Source organism: Poecile atricapillus, chromosome 36 (assembly GCF_030490865.1).
Source record: "Poecile atricapillus isolate bPoeAtr1 chromosome 36, bPoeAtr1.hap1, whole genome shotgun sequence".
Lineage (NCBI taxonomy): Eukaryota > Metazoa > Chordata > Aves > Passeriformes > Paridae > Poecile > Poecile atricapillus.
Genome location: NC_081284.1, coordinates 601,987 through 622,500, shown reverse-complemented (window position 1 = coordinate 622,500; position 20,514 = coordinate 601,987). Strand labels below are relative to the sequence as shown.

Sequence of the window (20,514 nt, the reverse complement as noted above, 5' to 3'; positions counted from 1 at the left end):
TTCTCAGGACCAGTGTGGTTGGGAAGGTGGTAACCTAACCATCCAATCCCTGGTCGTTGTCGGGAATCTATAAATACTGAAACCACAGAATAAATCACTCTCTTTTTCCTATCACACATTGAGCTGTGTCTGTGTGAATCATTTTGCGTCCAACAGCGACATGCTACCACAAAATAAAACACATTTCTTCTGCTCCTCCTGCTGATTTTCATATCCCTGATGATTAGACTTCTTTTCATCCTAGCAGCTATTAAAGCACCATCAGGACTGTAAAGATATCGTGATGCAGCCAAGACAAGGATGGTGTTAGGGATGTCATACGTAAACCAAACTGCCCTGTGGGCTCGTGTGTTACTCTTACCTGCCTTGACCACTGGCCCAGCACTGCCTGTACAATGCTTTCAAAGTGTTCTAAGAGCACAAGGGTGGGTGTTTTTTCTTCCTGCTGCGTGCTTACATTAATGGCAGTATCACTGCTGCTCTTGGGCAAAGCCTCTGAAGCTGCTTTTACAGAACCTACTAGAAGGAATTTTGGCTTCGCTGATAATTCTAGCAAAGCTTTAATTGATTTTGGCGGACTGCAGTTATCCGTGCCTTTAAGAGCATCTATTTGGTGATGTCTGAAGGCAGTTTGGGATATTTCATTGTATTTGTTTATCCTATGTGCTCTGTAATGCCTTTTGATACATACATAGTGGATGTACAAAGATTGAAACTTTGGCTCCTGATCCCATATAAGCTTATATCACCACCTGTGGAAAAATACTACTCTTGTGACATTTCTAAGAGATAAATATGTTATCTACAACAGTATTTGATAGTATTTGAGATTAAATTGTGGAACCTATTTTAATAGAGTACAGAAACAACGAATGAATTGTTCTCCAAACTCTACAAAGAGGCTGAGAAGATCAAGCAGTGGGAACTGACTGTGGAATCAGAACTAAACCAGAAAGAAAGAAAACTCCAACAAAACAGAAAGATTATTGAAGCACAGAATAAAGCCATTCAAGAACTGCAGGCCAGTATTGTATAGCATACGTTGAATAGATGAAGTGCTTCCTGATTTAGTATGACAATATTATTGATACAATTAAATATAAAAGAATGTTGCAGTTTGGTGTGTGCCTTGAGAAAATGATTATTTTGAGCAGGTGTGTGCACCTGTCCTGTGTGTGTTTGTATGAAGAATATACCTCTAAGTGCCTCAGTTGCTGGTAAATTATTGTTCATTAGTTATTATGACTTGCATGCAAAAGATGACTCGGGATGTAATACCAGATAAAACAGACTTCTGTCTACTGTCTACTGTAATTTTTTCTGCCCAAAATTACTTTTTTGTGTGGGATTTGAGAAGTCAAAGTGTATTTCTAATGTATTTTTCAATAACAGTGTCTTTTTGCATTTGTTCTCTATGAAATTAGTTTGAAAATGAAAAACTCCGTTTGAAACTGGAAGATGAGATGTGTGAAAATAAAGATCTCTTGAAAGAGTAAGTAATACAACCAAAAATATATTTTTGTGGTGAAAATAATCAGTTTTCATGTGGTCAGTTTCATAGAGCTGTTAAACGGTGAAGGTCATTTACATTGTTACTCCTTAGGTACATGAAGTACTGTGCACTCCTATGAAAGCATATGCTATTTTTCCCTCCTTTAGAGCCACTGCTTTGAGGCATCTGTGTAATCTGCTCAAGGAAACCTACTCTCACTTCACAGAGAAGACCAGCAAATGTAAATGCTTTTTTAATTTTCATTTATGAGAATCAGTGTACTGTCAGTGTACTGACACTGAGCAAGTGTCAGCTTGCTCTAAATTCACAAGCAGAACAAAGTTCTCGTGCTGTTCAGATGCGTTCTCCAGTTGAGGCTGACTGGATGTGGCTCTTAAAATGAGAAGTGAATTCAAAGTAAATCACAAAATTAGGAGTGAAGCCATAGGTTTAACAGAGGTATGGTTTGTAATGCTAAATCCAGAGGGCTTTTGAAGCCAGTGTCATTGTTTGCTGAAAGGTTGCAAGCCTGGGAGCTGTTTGGGTGCCTAAACACTGATACAGGTTTGAGGCAGTGTCAACACCCCTGATTAACCACTGACAGGTACTCCAGAGCCATGCAGGTCTCCTCAAGTCTGGTCAGCCCACTGAAGGTTTTCAATCCCATCCAGACACTGAATATATTAAGATGTATGAAGTGGCACTTCATGCCTGTTTTCAGTCAGGCAAATCTACTCCAAATTCCCAGCACTCATTAAGAAATTTCCAGAGCTGGAATTTCCTGTTTGAAGCCATTCACACATTTGTGTGGAAAAAAGGTCTTAACCCCAAGGTATAATGAGTAAGTAGAATTCTTCTTGCAAAACTGAACAAGCCAAGACAATGGGATAACTTAATGAAGTTTAATTCTTGAGGTTTTAAAACATGTTCTTGATTGGGAATGACTTTATATGCAATTTAGAATTGTTATTATAGTCATTAAAATTTTACTAACTTGTTCCTGGATACTTAGGAAGTGTCTATTTCTTTTTAATCTTAATTCTAGAAACACTTGTGTATAGATGTACTTTTTTGATAGGTGTGTTCTTACTGTTCTCTCCTTAATTGTTTGCTTAGGGAAAAATAGTATCAATTAGAAAAGTGAAAGGAAAGAAGGAAAATATGGACATGGAGTGTTGTTGCAATTTTATAGTGATAGTTCTGTGGTCATAGGTATCTGCTGATAGGAAGAAATTCAGTGCTAAACCTTACATTACAGTTTATCAAATACTAACAGTTTTGATACATTATTATTCAACAACATTAATACTATAATAATTAATATGGTTACATAAATTGATCCAGAATTACACTTTTCACAGAAAAAATTATATTGGGAAGGAAATTTAAAAGCTGAGCTTGCTTGATGTTTCAATGAAATACATGTTTTCCCTAGATTCTATAACTTTTGGCACCATGTTTTAGAATGACTTATTTATTAAGAAGGGAGCTGATAATTCCTTTTTTAATTCATTATGCTGATTAAGCATAATGACTTGGACAGCTTGCATTCTTTTTCAAAAGAAAAACCTTCCTGTATGTTCTTGCTTTGATAGATGAACAGGAAAAAAATGAAACAAGACAATTGTATGAGGAACTTCATAGCGACATAGAAGTAAGTGACACAGCTTGATAAAAAGGATGTGAGTTATGTGGATATGCTGAGCTGAGTTACATGTTTATGTTGAGATACTATTTGTTTCCATCATGTGTGCATATCATGTCATGTGTGATGCAGAAAGTCAGGTTTTCAGTCCCTTCTCAAGAATCATTTTTGTATTATATAAAGCACATTCAATGGAGAAAATGCAGCAGCGTGTGGGATGTAGATCCATGGGATCTGTGTGATCTGTGCTTAGTGCTGGGTGACTGCCAGAATGTCTTGTCTTCTTTTTGGACTCTGTTTCACCTACCTGGTGATTTCTTGGAATGGCTGAGAATGGCAGCAGCCTCTGGAGAACTTCCAGGGTTTTCCAATATTGAACTTCAAATATTAAGTTTTGTTTTTAGAGAATGACAGTGGCATTTGAAGAGCTTCATATGCAAGCAGAGAAGGACAGATTGGAAATGAGCATCAAATGTGAGAATTCTGTTTATTGTGTTTATGCTGCTGGCTCAACAGTTTTGTACTTGATAGCTTTTATTACACATGCAGGGTCAGGGCAGACAGACGTGAAGTGCTTGGATGGTGAGCAGGTCACACTGAGACACCAGGATCCTCTTTTATTCATGCTGCCAGTATTCACTGCCTGGCCCCTTCTGTTGCTGTTCCACTGGGTCAAATTTGGAACTTTATTATTCAAACAGTCACTCAAAGTCCAAGTTTTGTCTGTGACATACAGACTAGAGATCAATACCTATTTCATGTAACTAGTTTATTGAAATGATAATGCTGGCTACAGAAACTTTAGCTCTATGCTCTCTATGTATAGGCTACTATGTTCCTGTTTCATTTTCACATGCTCTTTTCTGTTAGTTTCTTGTAACAAATGTAGTAGTGGACTAATTCTGTGGAAAGCTGGCAAAAAAAAGATATTTTTATTATGAGATCAAACATTGCCTCAACAATTTCTCTTGGGAAACAAATTGTACCACTGTACAATTACAAGCAATCTTAAACTGCAAGTTATATTGAATTTGGAGTATATTTCAGCTAGAATGTTAACTATGGATATTACTGTATCTCAAAAGTAAAAGAAGAAGCAGAAAAGGTGGACAAGTTTGAAAAGGAATGCAAACTGGAAGTCAGTCAGAAGGAAAAGCAGGTTTGCTCAGTTTTACCATCTAATATGTGCAGCTTTATTTGTGCCTAAAGGGGCAATGCAAGACCCAATAATTGTTTCTGAGTACTCTTAAAAAAGACAAAAATAATAGCTGAAGCTGCATTTAATTCGGATTCTGCTAAGTTCAGTGATGTTTCAGTACCTTTAATCTACTGGAATTCATGATTTGATTTTGATCTGGAAAATCTTTTTGTTTAGACTAAGAATGTGACTTGATCAATATTTGAGTAAGATCAACAGTCTTATCTAACTTGAATGACAGCAGTATGTCTGCTTATCATACCTGGGGTACAAATGAAAATGAATATCTGTCCCTTCTCCAGACTTCATTATGATATTTAATTTTTCTAGATTTCAGCTCTTACCATACAGAGAGATGAAAAAGATGGTGTAATAGAAGACATCAAGGCTCAGCTGAAGGCATCAGAAAATAAGATTGCTGACTTAATAGAAGCAAAATGTAAGAGTTCTGTCTGCTGTGTTTAAATGTAATTGTTATAGAAGCATAGGAAACAGGGTCATGATAGTTTTATTCTGCTGCTGGGTCCTTGAAGGCCTTATTTTTGTTTGGAGCAGAAGCTGCTCATGTGGAATCAGGAATGGCAGGGTAGTTTTTAGGCGAGTCAAGCTGTGAGAGCTTTTGAAAATTGCAGGGGGAAAATATGTTGCTTCAGTTTTGCAAATTCATAGTCAGGCAGATGCCACTGAGGAAACTTACTTTTCAGAACTTGATTTTCAATATTTTTAAGCCATCTATATTCAAAGTATTTCTAGTATATGATGTCAATACCATTGGTCTTTGTTAAATTCTATAAGTGTATGTGCTTTTCCATTTTTAGCAGCATTTTTTAGTAAGTACCCTGTTTTTAGAAGTATAAACATACATCATTTTTGCTTAGTACGTGAAGAAGAAATGTTGAAGGAATCCCAGGCCAGTCAAGAACATTTGAGGGCAGAGCTGGAAGAGGCTAAAATTTCACTGCAAAAAGCAGAGGTACGCCTTGCCTATAGTTTTGCAGTGTAAATAGACTAGATGAGCATTTGCATAAATAATTATGGATACTTTAGATATGAAACAGCTGTAACTGTTTGTTGCAAACCATGTTTAGAAATTATATCATGTTTTGAAGGTTACTCAAAAGAACTTGGAAACAGAATGCCAGACTACAGGGAAAACATTAATTCAGGTCACTGGAGAAAAGGAAGCACAGGAGGAAGAATGTAAAAAAATGGAAGCTTTGCTTGCAGCCCTGACAGAGGAGTTTGAGACTTCTACTGCCAATTTGAAAAGCTTGCTGCAAAAGGAGCAAAATAGGTAAATTAAAGAATTTAAATTTGGAGAGTCATCTTAGAGGTTGCAGTCTATGACAAAGAGCAGTTAAAAATGAAGCTGAAATTTGAGGGTTTTTTGACACAGTGGTCTAAATCAGAGAATTTAATGTTGTTTTTAATGAATTTGAATTTTAATGAATTTTAATGTTGTGATGGTTGATACTGGTCTATAAAAAGTAAATTTTTGTCCCCTCTGACTTTCATAATTCTTTTTTCAAGAAATTCAGATTTCTGTATGTATATATTTGTTTACTTTTAATGTCTACTGTTCTGAAGTTGTAAAAGTAAAAATTTGATATGTGTTGCAGGCAGATATATCATCTGCCTGTTGAAAGGTAAATGTTATTAAAGTGCTTGTGGTAAGACTGTCTTATTGTCCTTTAAGTTTCAAATGCAGTGTTTTGTACTATACATTTGGGATTTTTAAATTTCAATTACTGTTTTCTTAGATTAAAGGAATATGAAGACAAGTCAAAGCTGCTTACCTTGGAGCTCCAAAATAAGTCTGCTGAGCTGGGTAAGGCTTGTAGAAAAGCAGAAAATGAGCTAGGCAGTAATAAAAATGTTTTCTGGAAATGGACTGTTTCTAGTACTTGGAGAAATGATTTTACTGTACCTGTACCTGTCAGGAATGCCTCAATTTCTTTTTACTCATCTGACTCCATTTTCTTTGGTGGTCCTTGGTACTGGAACAGCCAAAGGGCAGTGCTGTGCAGAACCCCAGTAGTAAGACCATCCATGCATGAATTCTCATGGAGGTAATTTTGGTTTCCAGCTAAGACTAGTAGCACTGCAGGTGCCAGGAGTGACTTCTGTGGCTTGTAGCAGAGATAAAACCCTCCCATTAACGTTTCTGTACTTGGCTGGATGTGCAGTGGTGCTGGCAGGGGTTATCTTTAAATACTGCTTTGATATCATGTGGTTTCTAGGGATGTGCTCCCTAGCCCCCAGAGTAAGAGATCTGCCTTCAGGACTGTTTTCCTGCTGTGCTGCACATGGCCCTGGGTTTCATCTGACAGATGAGAAATGTGCTTGGATGTTTCCATCTACATTGAGGGCATCCATAGAGAAGTGTTGAAAAGTGAACTGCTAATACTTGTTTAGATCGAGGCAAGATGAGACCTGTGAGAATTCCACACCAAACGTGACCTTGGTGTTGAGTACTTGCAAAAAATACCAGTATTGTGAATTCTCACATAGAAAACATTTGGAAGTTAGTAATAACTGGTTTCCTTTTTCAGCATATCGGTGTGATACCTTTAGCAGTTCAGATTTTTTTTCTGGAACAATGCAGATGCATCAATACTTGGAGAATACTCTGGTCTTACAGTCCATGGTTTATTTGAAGCCATAAGTGTGGAAAACATACTGGGCTCTGAATTTTATTTCAGATAATTAGTTTCTCTTCAGATACAGATTTGCTAATGTCTTTCTTAATCATTTTTTCAAGTCTACATTTAGATTAAGTCATAAATTAGCTTTTCAGCTTCTGAACTTAATCCAGAAAGTTTTCAGAACTGGGTATTGGAAAAGGGCTAATGTTTTATACTGCCTGCGAAATATGAAAAATTATTTCTGTTCCATTAATTTTACATTACATGTGCTGAAGAGGAGATGACTAAAGTAAAATGTGACAAAGAAGTGCAACTTGAAGAGCTGTCAGAAACTCTGGTAAATGTTCATTTCATTAATCTTATAGCATTTGCTCTTAATTGAAATTCCTCTTGCTTTGTAAATATCTTAAATGCCATAGATGAACACAGTCTAGTCAACTTTAACATTTCTACTAAACTTTCTCACACACAATTTCAGTGTTTTCTTTGAAGAACGTTATTGCCACTGTTTTTCTTGTCTCCCATGTTTTGGTTTTCATTGTCAAGATTCTTGGTTATTTCCTTCTTCGTTCATGCTTATTCAAATGCCACTCCCTCTGGATATAAAGTTTCCCAATGTTTTGCTTACTTATAGGAAGGTAATTGGCTCTGGCCTTTTTGAACCCTACTGTACTTTGACATAGGCCCATTTTCTGTCACAGAAGTCTAAGCTATATGAAATACACTCTTAACAGAGGTTTATTTTCATTATGATTTTCATTGTATATATATTTTTTTCATTATGATTTTATATTTACAAGTCTAACAAGAAACTGTATCAAGTCAAGTTAGTGTGAAATCAGGTGTACATTTTACCATGTCTGCTTATTGTTATAATCTGGGCATTGAGTGTTCTAAGTTAATTGAGTGTTCATTAATTTTCTAAAATGGGCAGGTTGGAGGACTTTTACTGAAGAAGGATCTTGAGGCTACTGTAGAAAATTTGCAGAGAGAGAAAAATGTGGAGAGAGAAATGAAAATGCTCTTCAAATCAGAGAGGCCTGAAATAGGGCAATAGTAACATGCTTTTATAAATAGTGAAGTAACACATCGTAACTTGTATACAAGTACATAAGAAATAGCACACAGAGCAGTGTCCCACCCTGAACTGCTCTGCTCATAACAGGGACAGCAGGAGATCCTCTGTCCTCCTGTAGCCTCTTACACTCTGACAGTAGCTGTACCAAGGATGAAGACACAGCCCTGCTGATTGCCTTTCTGTTCTATCTTCTAGAACTGGAATTCTCTGATTTTTACTTAGATGCATGTAAAAGCTTATGAAGTCTGAAGTAAATGTCTTTATTTAAAATTATGTCCAAGGAATCTAATTTTAGTAGTTTTGCAGACTAGATAATTAAACTCACAGCAGGGGACATGTATAGCACTGGTGTCAGAGTTCACTCTCTCACACCACTTCCATATCCCACCAGAGATATGTGAAGATACAGTCTGGATAATTCATGACTTGGGTGTTGTTTGGTTCTTCTGAAAGCCTTGCGCTGTCAGCTCATGTCTGATAACCTCCATGAGTTGTAGTTTACACATGTATACTCAAAACTTTTCCCTTTCCTTTTGCAGAAAGAAATCCATGATTTGAAAGTACAGCTGACTAGTACAGCTGAAAAGGAACAAGATTATTTAAACCAGCTTTTGACCCTGAAAACAGATCTTGAACAAGAAGAGTATGACCATTTTGAAAATATAGTATTTAATTTTTTTTTAGTGTTATATAGAAGTTATTTTAATACACAGTGAAATGTACTATTTCAAAAGGAAGTTTTGAACTAATTAGTATGACATTAATTATACACTTATATTTGTAAATTAGATTTTGTCTATTTGTATGTATTCTATGGAATACATGGTTCCATATCTGTTTGACTTAGTTAACAAGAAGAGAAGGTTTCTGAATTCATAGTTAATCCTGCTTTAAACTACATAATTTTCTCTAAGCATTTTATTTATATAAAAGTTGACTCTGGTTTTCTTTCCTTCTTGTGTCACCTTTTTATATCACTGTGACTTTGCTGCAAAGCTTATATTTGTAGATGAAGGCCTGGACTTTTTTCAGCATGGAGTAACACTTGATACTGGGTATATTTAATTTAAAAGGAGATTTCAAAATGCATGTTCTTATTCCTTTTGGCCATTTGTTTTAAATTAGGTTGAAGAATGAACAACTAACAGTGTATCTCAATAAGCTTTCACTAGAGAAAGAACAAATAGCACAAGAGAAAAATGGTGTGGCTGCAGAACTCAAGAGGCTGCAAGAAAAACAAGAGGCAAGTTGTAAACTTCCAGCTTTTTTTAAAGGACAGTACTCAATTTTACAAATCAGATGATAAGCTGCAACATGACATGGTTCTGTAGAGTACCTGGACTGTTTTTTGTGTTTGAATTGGAAAGGAAGTGTATTTACATTTGTGAATAAGGCAGGTCAGTGTGCTTTGGATGTGTTTGAATTTTTTAAGAAGTCACTTTGAATTTTCTTTCTTTGCTGACATGGGTCTTTATTTAGGATAGTAAGAAAAAAGAAGAAAATACAAAGCAGTTAGTTGAAAACCTAGAAGAGGCAAATGGCCAGCTAAGGCAAGTAAAAACAAATATTAATATCTGATGTTGTTAAAGGAAGTAGACTGAAATAGTTGTGTTCATATGCTGCTTTCTGGGACTTTTTTGATTAATGTTTTTTTAGAAACTATTCAGTGTTGCTGTTGGCCAGGTAGAAATTTTCTCAGATTATAAGTACCTGTTGCTGCAGGAACAATATTTGCCATAGTTTTGTATTACATGAAAGAGCTGTTCTGTTTTGTGTTAGACATCTTAGGTGGGAAGGAAATAAAAATGGAAGTTCAAGGTTATGGATTAAATGTGACAAGGCAAAACTGGATAGGTGTTACTCTCTGCAGAAGTCTCTGTACCATCTGTTCAAGAGACAGGCAACCTCCCATGTTTCACAGCTGCATTAAAATATTCCAGGTTAGGATGTATTTTCCTTAGGTTAGGTGGAACATCTTTTCCTACTTAAAAAATGTATAGACTGTTCACATATTGACTTGCTAGCCATGTCGCTTCATTTCACTGAGCAGCTTATGAAGTTCCATCAACATTAGCAGCTCTTTTTAGAAAATAAAATACAGCATTATTATTAATTATTATGTACTATTACAAGTACACTATACTATTATACTAAAGAGAAGTTAAAGGTAATACATAAATATTTACCAATGCTTGTTAATTTGGCCCTTAGAAGTGAACTGGAGTCTTTGAAGGAGAAAATGGCAAAGACAGGTGAAGAGATTAAAAGTAAACTGGATGAAAGAGAAGAAAACGTACGTCACGTCATGTGTCATGAAAATATGTTACATTACCTGTAGGACATAATCTAAATTAAAATGTGTGTTGGGATTTTTTCTGCAAAGCTCTGCCTGGTGGATGTGATCTCTGCCAGAGGCTTTCTTCTTTCACAGCTGCTGCCAGTTGTGACATTGTGTGTCCACATGCTGAGCCCTATTATTTTAAAAGCCAAGCAAAATCACTGGGATGTTTACTCTTTGCTTGAAAGTCTGATATTAAAGATTTGCTTGATTTCAGGCAAACAGAGAATCTGCTTTTCTGTTTTTTCATATACCCACTGAGTGATGGATGGGCTCTGGATTAGCTTTTTATATGTAATGTGAGTTTTAGCTTAAATAGATTCAAATATTTTCACTTTCTTTCTATAGTTTCAAAGCAACCTGAGGTTTTTAGCATTAGAATGGATTTCAAAATTTCATTGTAAAAGTCAAAGATTTACAGTTTTAATTTCAGGTTCAGGGTATTGAAAATGGAATTTCAATAAAAGAAAAGCAGTCGCAGATTCTAGAAAATAATTGGGAAAATTCACTTTTCCATGGATTGCAGGGAACTTCATACAAGTATATTTTTAAAATTGTGAAGAGACTGGGTTTTTTTCCTTCTTTCTTAACCCTATAAACACTGGGTCACTGCTATTAATTAACATCTTGTAGTACTTTATGGCTAAAACTCAGATCATTCTAACATGTCAGCTCGTGTTTCAATCCTGTTGGAAGAAACCAGACTGGTGCAAGTGGATGTTTGAGAATGCTGACAGGAATTGCTAACATGGAGTCATTTTTAGAACTTACTAATTAATATTTGAAATATCTCTTTCAGATGAATAGTTTAAAGAAACAGGTGGAAAATAAAACCAAGCACATTGAAGAGTTGCAGCAGGAGGTGTGTAGAGATCTTAAAAGTCACAAATACATAAACACATGGTATTTTGGGGTGACTTTTCAGCAGTTTTTGTCTGCTGTGGTATCTTTAGATACACCTATGTAATTTAAACATTTTCCTTTCTTTTCCTAACTCTGAGCAAATTAAGGAGTCATCTTTGGAATCACTTGATTTGTTAAATTAGCTTTAATTTAAAAAGAACAATTACAAAAATAATACCTTGAATAAACTTGTACTTTTTTAATTTAGTACACAGTATTATTTATTTACTGGTCATCAGGACTATCTCAGTTACCACTAGTAGAAAAGAATTCTGCACTAGCACAAATTGTAGTAACTTCACTGTAAAAATAATTTGTATATTTTGTCGTGACATCTTGACACTTTCTGTCAGCAGCACCTTATTTTTAATTCCCATTTTGCACCTCATTTGTTTTTCCCAGTTGTTGCTCAGAAGGAGCTCTTTCTTAAGGTCATGAAGAAACAGTATTATCACAGTAATTAGCTGAGCATTCTTTTGTTTGGAGAATTGTTCTGGAACCTGAACTGTACAATGTACAGTGAAAGTTGTTTGCTTGATGAAAGCTGGAATTTTGAAGATTCTGACATTCCTGATGCAGTTAAACCATTACATAATTCTATTAACTTATTAAGGTACAGTGCTTGGTTTTTATTTCAACAGAATAAGGTGCTAAAAAAGAAAATTACTGCAGAAAGCAAGAAAAACAGTATTTATGAAGGGAAGGTAGGTTTAAATAACATCACGTAGAAGATGAGGTGAGTGTTTTTAAGTCCCAGTGTAACTAATAATAATACTTGTTAAATACATTCTGAACTGATTTATAGATCTGGGATACAGATTTTGTGGGAATGAGATCATAGTTTTTAGAAGATGCTTCCATTTTTAATCGTTGGGCACTGATTATTGGACCTTTAAAAGAGATGGACTTCACATCACAATTAATTATGTTTTTAATCAGTTCCTTTCCTTTTTTTTGTTTTGTTGATAGTAGACTGAACGGGATTCTGTAACCCCATTGTGACAGAAAAGCATTTAAAAGATATACATATATTACTCACTTTAGGCTGTTCTTTAAATGTGTTCTGCAGTCACAATCCCTCCCATGGGAATATCGTGTCCAGCTTTGGGTACTGCACTTGAAGAAAGAAGTGGACTTTTGTGAGGATATCCATATGAGAAACCTAAAAGGAAAAACTGTAATCTGCAAAATGCTGTTGCCATGGTTTCTTTGAGTATTTTCTAACTGACTTCAGGCCAAAGCTCAATTCTTTATTAAAAAAAGCTGAACTTTTAAATAGGAAACACTTTAATTGTATACCTGAAAAGTAACAGTGTGTTTCTGCTCAAAAATAAGAGGTAAAAAAAAAATCAGTAACATATTAATTCCTAAATAAATAACAGCAGCAATTCTGCATTCTCAAAAGGTGAATAAATTGCAGTTAGAGATGGAAAATATGAACAAACAACATAAGGAAGCAGTTGACATCTATCAAAAAGACATAGAAACAAGAAAAATGAATGAAAATAAACTTCATGAAGAGGTGAGAGGTGTTCATTTTTTCTGCAATTTGTTTTTTCTTTCAATTTAAAATGTTTTTAGGAAGCTTTATTGGCCAGAGTCCTTGCTCTTACATTTTAGTCTTATCAACATAAATGGAACTTCTTTTGTATGCCCATGAACAAAGCTTTAGTAAATTAGGTGCTTAAGTTAAAGTATTTGAATATATCTTTGAAAATAAAAACCCAGTTAAAAATTACTTCTTTCAAGATACAGTTCAAAGAAATTCTACCCTTGGAATAAAGTCAGCATGGCTAAATTAGATTATAACTTCTCCCATATTAGTATTTTTTTTCCCCACACATTTTTTGATGGTAATTCTAGGAAATGTTAGGGCAGAGAGCTTGAAATGGCCTTTTGGTTAGAAGTGAACTTGCCTGCCATGGATGTACCTTTGATCTTGCCCATTTTAACAATCTGCATAAAAGATGTCAGATTTGAAAAAGATCTTAAAAGCAAATGAAATTCAAGTGGGATTTTGGCACCCACAGGGGGAAGATAAATTAAACTAAGATTTTAAAAAAATATATTGTTACATTTATGAATGAAGTGCAATTTATTACTAACAGGTAGAAAAGCTGAGGTTGCTTTATGATGAAGCAACAATGATACAAAGAGAAACTGATATCAGATGTCAGCGTAAGATAACTGAAATGGTGGCACTTATGGAAAAGCACAAGGTGAGAGATTTTACTGATTGCTGTGATTTGTAATTTGTGATACCACGTTAATAACCTTTCAAAATCAGAAAAAGGCCTGAATCTGGGAGAAGGAGCTGAACACATACTTGAGTTTTCATCATCTAAAATCAAATGAATTTGAAGATTTTGAAAACATGCCTATGGGCAGATAAACTCCATTTATCTAAACTTCTTGGATTTTTGATTTTTTTTTTTTTTTTTTAATTCAGGCTTGCTTTGATACCATCTGAATGCAGTATTTTTCAGTATCAGTTTGGCCTCTTATTCTGAGGCAATTACTTAGTGACTGTCAGCAGTTTAGCTTGACATATTTTAGGTTACCTTTCTATTACCCTCTTTTACCATATCTTTAGCAGATGTCATTAATAAAAATAGCACAGCTGGCTCATAGGTGCTGAACACATATTGCTGCACAGAAATACAGCACTCTCTGCCAGTCCACAAAATAATACTGTATCGAGCATTTTCTGTTTTACAGTCTCTGCAGAAGGATCAGTGTTTGTTCATGGTGCTTTCTGAATCTTCTGAAGAGCCTGGTTTGAAAAAATTATTGATGTTTTAAGAGTGGATAGATCTATAATTGTAAAATTTAGTCACGTTTTGAGTTTGTTGTTGGTTTGATTTTTTTAACACAGAATGAATATGATAAAGTGATTGAAGAAAAAGATGAAGAGTTAAAAGTATATAAAATTAAACAGCAAAAGCAGTTATCATCAGAAAGAGCACTGGTAAGGAGTACTTTCCAATGTTAAATAATTCAGTGAAGGGGCTGATGTCCTTTTCTCGTGGTTTTACACTGGCTAAGAGCCAGGTATGCATGAAAAAAAACATTCACTCATTTTTCTGTGCTATAGTTGAGCAGAGGAGGGGAAAGAAAAATTGAAGGGCTTATGAGCTAAGGATTAGGAGAAAAACGCTTTAAGGGTAAAACAGGTTCAAACTTAAATAGTATCAAGAAAATATAAATAGAATTAAAAGTGGGTAATCAGAATTAAAATAAACCTGTCGCCCTGAAAACTAAGCCTTCTGATCTTGTTTTCATAGTTTTAGTTACTTTCCCAGGAAAGTAACTGTAAACATAAATATTTACACATTCCTTCGAAGAAACATCTTTGATGGACATTTCACATGACCAGTGTGATTGGGAAGGTGATAATTTAATCATCCAATCCCTGGTCATTGTCAAGAATCTATAAATACTGGAGTCAGAAAATAAAGTTACTGCTTTTCCTGTCATACCATTGAGCTGAGTCCGTGTGAATCATTCCGTGTCCTTTAGTGACATAAACCTTTAGAAACACTTTTTTTTCCTAATCCCTCCTTCTTGCCCACTGACAGTACAGAGAGACAAAACATGTGATTTTTAATCAGTTTGTCACTTCTAAAAATATTTTTTCAGTTTGCTTAGGGAGTTTCTTTTTCTTACTGTGCCGTGGGGTCTTTCCCACCAGAGACAGTTCTCTGTGAACCTTTCCAGTGTGATTTTAATTTTGACAAATAGCTGTCCCACCCGACCTGCTGCCACGTGAGTCCCTCCCAAAGGCAAAGAGTCTTCGCACAACTGTTTTGCAAGGGTCATTGGTTTAGGGGGTGTAGTCTTTTCAGGAGGAGCTGTTCTAGTTTGGAAGCATGGATTCTCCAGCTTCTCTCTTTGTTTGAATTTCCCACTAGATTACAGCTTTTTAGCATCCACTTCCTCCAGCATGAGCAACTTTTCTCACGGGCTGTGATGGATCTCTGCATTCCCCCATGCGCTTCATAAATTACAGAGAAACAATTTGTTGTAGTATAGTCCTCACTACAGCTTGCAGAAAAATCTCAGCTCTGACGTTTGGAGCACTTCTTTTCCTTCATTCCCCTCACTGACTTTATTGTCGCCATGTTGTTCTTTTCACATGTCTTCACTTTTTCCTTCTCTCTGATTCGGAGAAAATTGTTGTTTGGAGGTTCATTTGTTGTCAAGTTCTATCAATTGGAAAGTTCTTACAGGGTTTTGCAGTGTTGAAAAGTTGATCTCACCTGGGCTCTGTATTGGGGGCGTTGCTCGTCATGCCCCCGCTGTCAGCCACGTGGTGCCCACCACGGCCACTGAGGCACCATCTCATGTTCAGCGCCTCTCTTCATGCAAGGCACCGAGAAGGAGAAGCTGCTTCCACAGCTTCTGTCCTTCTGCAGGCAGCACGGCTGGCTAAAAGCGGCTGAGCGGGCAAAGTACACGAGGAGCTGTGCCGAGATGGTGGCAGCCACACGGCCCCAGGCACGTGGTTCTGGCCATGGGGCCTCGGCTGCGTGGCCCCGGTGGCCACTCGTGGTGCCAAGAGGGCCTCGGCTGCGGCGCCTCTCCACCCCTCAGAAGAAGAAGAAAAAGTGTGCGCAGTTTTTTTCTTCCCTTAATATATCACAGAGGCATTACCGACTTTTTTAATTAGGTCAGCAACATGTCCGTGATCAGAGCCTTCAGAAGTTGGCTCTGCTGGACACAGTAGAAGCTTTGAACAGGTTTCTCTCTCAGAAGCCACTTCTGTGGCTTCCTCCACCCCCACTGAGAGCCAAGATGTGTTAAACCAACACCCCTTGAAGAGTAATATAATTATAAATGCCGTATTTTACTTCTTCCTATTGAGTACTTGGGGAAGGGTTAACTGTCTGCTTTAGTGGGATTGATTCAGCCCACTAATTTATTTGTTTCTATTTTCTTACAGATCTTATTCTGGGCACTAAAAACTCCAAATGTTTCTAAGAATAAATTGGAGTAGCAGTTTGTGTCTGCTCTTCGAGATTGTGTGTCATTTTCTGGCTTCACAGTTTGAATATGAAACTTTTGTTTTAAATAGTTAGATTCTGCTCTCTCACCATTCTTCTCCCAAGTGTTTTAAGGTTTTACCTTGAACACTTCTGATCAATTACCTTTTCTTATGGTACTTCAGGGTTTTTTAAACAAGCTAAAGCAAAGGTTCAAGTGTAGAGTTGAAAAACAAATAGAATTATCTTGTGTATGTAATGAGTATCCCTATTAATTACTGATTCATTTTGGACTGTTTTCTTTTTTCTGGGTTGTGCATAGTTAACCATATCATTTATTTAATTGTTTTTAGGAAAATGAGCTGTCATGTTTGAAAAGTGAACTGTCATCCCTTAAGGAACAACTGAAAGCAGAAATTGAAGAGAAGGTGGAGTTTTTTACTAACTGAGCAGTGTGGGTGAGAGGTGTGGCTTGGCCTTGTGCTCTGGGAGAAGTTGTATAAGAAATGAAACTAAATAGAAAAAACATGATTTTGAATGCTGCAGTTGTACTAAATCTGGTCATTTATTTGTGTAAACTTTGTAACAACTGATGATTGTAGACTGTGTTCTGTAATTACACCAAGAATATTTATAACAATTGAATTGAAATAAATATTTCCTGCCTATCACATAATTCTTTTTTAGGAGAATCTTGTAAAAGAGCACTCTCAAAAGATGATTTCTGAAAGTGAAAAGAAACACAAGGTAACTTTAACTTTTTAATTGGATTTAGAATTTGGTAGTGTGTATATGTGTAGAATCAACTGAAGTGCCATGATAATTTATTTGCATTCAACAAAAGACATTGGAATGCTTTTAACTTAAAACTTTTTAAACTTATGTTCCTGGGACTCCTAAACCTTGTTTAGGTCCAGACAGTGAATCTATTAATGTAAAAAATAGAAAGTCTCCAAATTATATTCCTATGGAAGTCAACATGGTGGTAAAGAAAAAAGTGTCTCCTGTGGTACCTGCAGGAAGCCCCTTGGGCAGTTCAACATTGAAGTTTTGTAACTCCTAACAGTGAATTTTTCTTTTTGCATTTTTCTGCCTGTATTTCTTGCATATGTATCTTGTAGATACTTATTTATTTTCTTCCTGGGATAAGCAGGGATTTTAAAGGGTGATACCATTCCATGGAGATATTAGACAGCAGTTTGTGGAAGGGTTCCCAATATGTCATTTTTCTTGCTCAGTTGTTGCTTTATGTCTCTGGAATTGTTTTACTTAGTGTTCAAAAGTATCCATTTGAAAAAGCATTTTTTTCTCTATGGAAAAGAAAAAAAACTTATCTAGCTGTAAAAATTGTCAAAGTATCAAAGTATTTCTGACTGCAAAACTTACTCTTCTTGTCAAGAGTTTGCTTGTGGTTTTCATATTGGAACAATAAAATCCACTCCCATTTTGATGTTATCTTTGAAAAAAAGGGACTGCACTGGACCATTGCAATGCTTCTCAGATTAATTTCTAGTGAAAAGACTATTTTAAATAACACCAATGTTGATATTGCCATCAATCTTCCCCTGAAAGCCTCTTCCTGCAGTTTTGTTCATTTCCATTTTCTTAGATGTTTGATATAGTCCATATGCAGTGGCTACAGTTCAGAATAATCTGAATTTCTACAGAGAAGCATGAAGAACTTAGTATGCCATGAAACTCAGTTCTTCCACAGCCTCCTGTTCGTTCTCCTCATTTGGCAACCAAAAAAGGATATTTCCACCCCACCCCACTTTGTTTGGATCTTTGCTTCATGTTTGGATGGAAAGATAATAGTTCCACCACATCTCCCAGGTGTCTTCTTGGACACTCAGACTGTAAACTGGGTCATGAGTTTAGGTTTATACTTACCCCATAAAATATAATCTAAAAATATAAAAAATTTCTTTTCCAGACATACATTGTAAAGACTCCTCCAGTAGATAAACTGCAAAGTGGAAGAAGCACAAACCTACCTTCAGAGGAGAGCACAAGGAAAAAGCAAAAAGTGCTTCTCCAGTTGGATAGTCAGTCAGACAGCTCTGAGTACACTGACCTCCTGGTAAGAGTCAGAGAACAAATAATGTACTGAGCAGTTCTTTGTGCTCACTGCTGTGTCTAAGAATGAAAATAAAGAGTTTAGGCTTCCACATTCAAGCCAGTATTTATGTATATTTTTTACTTAATTGGTTCTTTCTGGAATTGTAGTTATATGTACACAATTTACATTCTTTTCATTGAACTGTTATGCCTCATAATGACATCTTAACTTTTTTTTTTTATAGTTTAATATCCATAGGGGGAAAGAAAAAGTATTTTTTAATATAGTGTGACTAAGTAACTTTTTAATTTATTAGACCATAGTCTCAGAAGAAGAAATGTTTGAAAAATTGTACAAAGATTATCCACAAGCTTCACAATTACATTCCACCGCACCAAAAAAGGTATGTTAGCCATTCATATGATTAAACCAAACAGTTAATCTGATTGTCTACACAAGCTAATGGATGGCTTTATTTTCCTTCCTAGACACCAACTTCATCCAATGTGAAATCTCCAGGCTCTTCACTGAGATTCAAAACAATGAGGAGAACGCGCCAGGCGGACTGGACTGCGGTTTCCAAAATGGACAGGAAAAGGAAATTTAAAGAAGCTGCAAAGTTCTTTACTTAAAATGCAGAAATCCCCAGTGCCTGGGCATTGCTTATGGGTGCCACCATAGGGGTGTTATTCTCTCAGAGTCAGTACTTTGTTGCATTTTTCTGTCATACTCAGTGCGTTGAATTCTATGTTCATTTCCTTTACACATATAAACTTTATAGCTCTATAAATACATCCCCCTGCAGAGTATTTTCCACCTTTCCTCCCTTCTGCTGGAAAATGTTGGGACACAAATTAGCCAATTTTAAATTTTGAAAGGAATATAACTACATAGAAAGTTGTTTCAAAGCTGTTTCTGGCATTAGAAATTCCGGTTTTAAAGAACTTCTGTTCTTTTAAATTTACTCTGTTTTTGTTAACACATAATACTTAGTGAAAGAAATGTAGCTTTTAAATGTATGCACTTTTGCCTGAAATCCTCTTGCTTTTTCCTGCCTTTTAATGGCTGTTAGACCTGTCTGTTTAGGCTGTTTTAGATTGTACGTTAAAATGGTTTTGAAACTTCTAAAACTGAAGTTTTAATTGAATTATTTGTCTTTTAAAAGATTTCAGCTACATAAGAAATAAAATACGCACATTATACAATTGTGAAAACAATGTTAAGATGCCATTAAATTATTTATCTGAAATACAAAGTGTGGGACTAAATGTTGTTGCTTTAAATATTTGAACACAGACAGAAATTACCAGCCAGCCTTCCTAGGGACAGCAGCTTCTGCCACAAAAGTGTAAGGATAGATTAGAACATCTATTTCTGTATTAATCCTTGATTAATCTCGATTTCAACAATGACAAACTCTACTTCAGAGCTTAGAGATAACAAGAAAACTATGTTTTGAAAGATAATGAAAAATTAAAAATTCCAGATTCATCTGAAGTGGGAAGCAAAACATACCTGCTGCATTCTTTTTGTGTAGTCTTATGGACAGGCCAGTAGCTTGGGTTCTTTATGTTGAGCTGTTGAACAGTGATGTAAATAAGATTTGTTATTGTATGTAACTAACAAATGTTGTGCAAAGATCTGGAAGAATATACTGTGCTTTCCCCATGAGCACTTGAAAGTGAAAAATGGAAGTCTGTACTGCTCACTTCTAGGCTCAGTGACTAATCAATTAGAGCCTTGGTATTTTCTAGGGACATTAATCCACGGTATATCACATAATTCTCCTGAGACCATGAGTGTGTCCTGTGAGGTGGTGTGCAAATCACCTGAAAAATTACAAAAATATTGCCAGCAACACTCCAGAAAGCTTGCAGGAAATGCAAACAGCAGGGAAGGGTGTAAAGTCACATCTGCCTGTTTCTGTGCCTGACTCTATACATGGGCTGGGGTTCCCCGTACTTGTTACCGTGGCAACAGTCCACAGCTACATCTCTCCCTGTCTCTTTTCTCTGGCACTTGCCCCTTGCACAGCAGCACCCGATGGGGGAGAATCCAGAGAGTGAAAGAGACCAAACTCCTGGGCTCAGACACAGTCAGGTCCATGGGGAAAGGAAAATTTGTGCAAGGAAGCAAACCCAGGAATTCATTCCCTGCTTTCCCCAGGCAGGTGG

The 20,514-nt window shown here is 36.1% G+C and overlaps 1 pseudogene; it reads left to right on the top strand.

Annotated features, from left to right (window-relative positions):
- LOC131590979 (synaptonemal complex protein 1-like) overlaps nt 1-18,972 on the top strand; it is a 21,859-nt pseudogene extending 2,887 nt beyond the window's left edge.
- The last annotated feature ends 1,542 nt before the right edge of the window (nt 18,973-20,514 follow it).